At 45.7% G+C, this 4,361-nt stretch overlaps 1 non-coding gene across 1 annotated transcript; it reads left to right on the top strand.

Annotated features, from left to right (window-relative positions):
- The first annotated feature begins 247 nt into the window (after positions 1 to 247).
- On the top strand, positions 248 to 320 carry TRNAM-CAU (transfer RNA methionine (anticodon CAU)). Its single transcript has one exon. It is a non-coding gene; the product is annotated as a tRNA-Met (tRNA).
- The last annotated feature ends 4,041 nt before the right edge of the window (positions 321 to 4,361 follow it).

Genomic DNA, 4,361 nt, shown 5'->3' with positions numbered 1-4,361 from the left:
CGTTTTTCCTTTAAAAACAAAACACCCAAGATTAAAAAAAAAAAAAAGAATGATTTGTCGCCGGATTTGCAATAGCACAGAGCTCTGAAGTCCGAAGCATTTCTGTCTTCTTTCGCTTTGCAGGAAGCAGCTCAGGCGAAAAGCAAAAGATTCAGAAACAAATGAAAAATCCTGCTTCGTGCTTTTGCAAGCGTGCGTGTTATGCTGACGGGTATAAAGAACCATCTCCGGGAGCTTGCGAACGGGAGCCTCGTTGGCGCAGTAGGCAGCGCGTCAGTCTCATAATCTGAAGGTCGTGAGTTCGAGCCTCACACGGGGCAGGCTCAGTTCTTTTTCTTTGCCTTCTCTCCTCTTCGTTTTTGTTCTGCACTCTGCAGTTTGCGCCTCGCTTCTTCCACTCCTGCTGAACCGAAGAGGGTGGCGGGTGGGGAGCCGGGGGAGATGTTTGTGAACAGGGATGTTGGGTTTTTAAAAATCTCATTACATATACTAAGCCAGGAGTGGCCAAACTGTGGCTCTTTCACACATATTGTGTGGCGCTCGGAGCCCCATCACTCTGTTGGCCGGCTTGGAGAAGGCAATTTAAAGGTAATTTAATTTAAAAGGTAATTAAAAGTCTCTTTAAATCACTTCTCCAAGCCAAGCTAGCTGGTGGCTTGGAGAATACGTTTAAAGTTAAAGTTGCTTTCTTTCCACCGCTCTCTTCCTCCTCCATCTATTTGCTTTCCTTCCTTGCAGCTCTGACATCTGGCATATATGCGGCTCTCAAACATCTGATGTTTATTCTGTGTAGCTCTTACCTTAAGCAAGTTTGGTCACCCCTGTAATAAACCCACTTTCACCAAGTATAGCTATATACCCACAGTATTCCGATGTATTTCTCTTTAAGAATACTTTATCAGAATAATGCTTTTTGTATTGACATACTCAAATAAGGGATATTGGCAGCTTATCTCGTTACATATACTAAGCCCACCTTCCTCTATATTTTAATGTATTCTTTTTTTCTAATAGCAAACTAGAATTGTGTTTCTGGGTGTGTGACATGTTTAAATCAAACCCTTGAGAAACCTGTGCCCTTATTTTAACCCAGAGCTAACTTCACAACAGACTCTCATTTATTTGCACTTCACACCCAGGATATGAATGGATTTAGTACATGGACGTCAATCTGCTATTCCAACTTAATTGTTGCTGTTTCAGCCCAGTTAACATAAACTAACAAACACCAGACCCCAACTGTTTCAGGCCAGTTAACAAACCAGGGGTGACCAAACTGGCTCTTTCATAGATGTTGTGTGGCTCAGAAGCCCCCACCACCCTGTCAGCAAGCTTGGATGATGATAATAATAATAATAATAAATTTTAATTTATATCTCGCCCTCCCCGCCGAAGCAGGCTCAGGGCGGCTTACATGGCATAAAATGCAACCATTACAATAATACAATAATAAAAATGCACTAATTACATAGCAATCATATATTACTCAATTAAATGTACTGTGACAGTAAATCCCTGGGCCAAGAGAGGCTAGATTGAAGACAACCAGGGAGCAAGCCTTCTCAGCAATGGCCCCTCGATGGTGGAATCAACTTCCAGAGATGGTGCGAGCCCTGCGGGACCTGAACCAATTCCGCAGGGCTTGCAAAACATTTCTTTTTCAGCTTGCTTTTAAGACAGAACCTGGCTAAACTGATTTGTAGCCATCTAGCCATCTTATGTATGATTATGACGTACAGTATTTATAGCACCTATTTTATCTATTTTTAACTAATTTATTTATGTAATTGATTGTATTTAAAATTGTTGTTTATATTGTTTTATTGAATCATGGAATTCCATGTCTGTGAGCCGCCCTGAGCCCGCCTTTGGCGGGGGAGGGCGGGATACAAAAATAAAGTTATTATTATTATTATTATTATTATTAAAACCACCTAATTAAAACCATCAGATTTAAAACCAATAAATTATGTAATTCGGTGCTACAATCTTGATGTTACTCATCTTGACACAATTTTATGTGATGATGGTACAATAAATTCCACATTCTCCAAAGAGAAGACATTTGTCTCTTTAAATCACTTATCCAAGCCAAGCTAGCTGGTGGCTTGGAGAATGCATATAAAGTTAAAATTACTTTCTTTCCACCTCTCTCTCCTCCATCTGTTTATTCCAACTGGCTGCGCTGCTGTCCAGGGACTCAGTTGGAGGTTTTTCATATTGCCCTTTTTAGCTGGAGATGCCAGGGACTGAACCTGGAAAGTCTGGCATGCAAGGAAGAGGCTGAGCCACAGCCCCTCCTGGTGTGCTCAAAAACGCTTCATTATGTCATTGCAGTCCTACAACAACCCTGCAAAGCAGCCCAATGCCATTCCATTGGTGTCATTTTTGCCAGGGTTAGATCAGTTCTAGGGTTACCAGATGTATGGCCTTTTTTTTTAATGCCCTTTCACACCCAGGGAAATGCTGATTGCCACTTTGCGGTCAGACAGCGATTTTTCTCCAGGCCAGTTTGGCAAGGAATCCTGGAGGTTTTTGCCATCTTCTGGGCATGGAGAAGGGGTCACTGTGTGTGTGTGTGAGTGTGTGGGAGGAGGAGGTATTTGTGAATTTCCTGCACTGTGCAGGCCCTGCAGCGGTTGGACTAGATGACCCCTGGAGATCCCTTCCAACTCTATGATTCTGTGATTCTCTTTTGAGCTCTTTAAAAAAAAAAAACCCAAAAAACTGGTGAAAAGGTCCTCTTGTTGGATTGGAAAGTTAGGAATAAATATTCCTAGTTTTAGTAGCCATGCTCATGGCTTAAATAGAAGAGGTATCACAAAGATCACAGGAAATATGTGTCCTGCATCCTCTCCTCCTCCCCTTACCACCTATATATCTTTGGCCAGTTTCTACATGCATCTGACAAAGAGAGCTGTGTTTCTTGAAAGCTACAATAAAATGTGTTAGTCTTCAAGGTGTGACTGGACTCTTTACTATTTTGTTTGAAGGAGATATAAGTCCCCTTTTTTGCTGGTCAAAATATGGTCACCCTAGGGCTGAATATCAAACCTGCCTAAGGGCCACTTGGCAATGCAGAGCCTATTCGCAAGCTAGGTTCAATGTGCTACCATCTGCCATATTTCTTGGAAGATTCCATAAAACTCCCTATGCTAATGGATTGTGCACTTGTGCATGTCCAGAGATAGAAACTTTAGAACGTGTGTTCTTAAACTGTACTTTTTACTCTGACCAGGGCTGGATCTAGGGGGGAGCAGAGGGGGGGCGCTTGCCCTGGGAGCCACCAGAGGGGTGTGTGTGCCAAATTGGGTATGGAGTCCATTCTATTCTATGGGCCCATAAGGGGGCACCATTTTTAAATACTCCCCCCCCCCTCAAAAAAACATGTAGATCCAGTCTTGACTCCGACCTGTGCTCCATACTCATTGACCCCTGTTTGAGTGAGCGAAGCCTGACAAATATAAAATTGTCTTCCTGTTGTCAACTCGGAACCAACTGGTAGTTGAAACTGTTGAAATTTTTTTATATCTAGCATCTAGGAGGTTCTTAATGTATTTGCAAATTGCCCTTTGATGGATGGATGGGTTCCCCGTTATGTTCAATATCATGCCAATAAAGGTCATTGAATTGAATTGGTCACCCTACGACTCTTCTGGGTCCCTTTGGAGACTTTCCCTACTTGTCCCTGTAGCCCAAGGGTGGCCAAACTGTGGCTCGGGAGCCACATGTGGCTCTTTCACACATATTGTGTGGCTCCCAAAGCCCCCACCGGGCCTGTTCGTCAGCTTAGAGAAGGCATTTGTCTCTTCAGATCACTTCTCCAAGCCAAGCCAGCTGGTGGTTTGGAGAACACATTTGAAGTTGCTTTCTTTCCACTTCTCCCTCCCCCATCTATTTGCTTTCCTTCCTTCCTCGGCTCTCAAACGCCTGAGGCTTTTGTCTGGCAGCTCTCAAACATCTGAAGTTCATGTCTTCCGGCTCTCAGCCATCTGACGTTTAATCTCTGCGGCTCTCACGTTGTAGCCTCTTCGGGGCAGGACCCTTTCCGAAGGCGGAGCTGGGGAGAGGGCGTGGCCTTCAAGCCCTCCTTAGGGTAACGTACCCGAGGCGGGGGAGGGCGTGGCCCTAGGAGAGGGGCGGGATACGCGGCGGCCAATAGCGGCGCGGGGAAGGTGACAGTCGACCACGTGAGGGGCGGGGCGAGGACGCGAGCCGGAGAAGCCGCAGCAGGTGCGGAGGCGGAGCGGGGCAGAGGCGGCCTGCGATTGGCCAGCGGCGGCGCGCGGGGGGCGGGCGCCTCGCGGCGATTGGGCGGGGCGGCGGGTCTGTCAGCGGCGGAGTCGGCGGCTGAGGCGGAG

Source organism: Heteronotia binoei, chromosome 14 (genome assembly GCF_032191835.1).
Source record: "Heteronotia binoei isolate CCM8104 ecotype False Entrance Well chromosome 14, APGP_CSIRO_Hbin_v1, whole genome shotgun sequence".
In the NCBI taxonomy this organism is placed as follows: Eukaryota; Metazoa; Chordata; class Lepidosauria; order Squamata; family Gekkonidae; genus Heteronotia; species Heteronotia binoei.
This window is presented reverse-complemented; position numbering and strand designations above follow the sequence as displayed.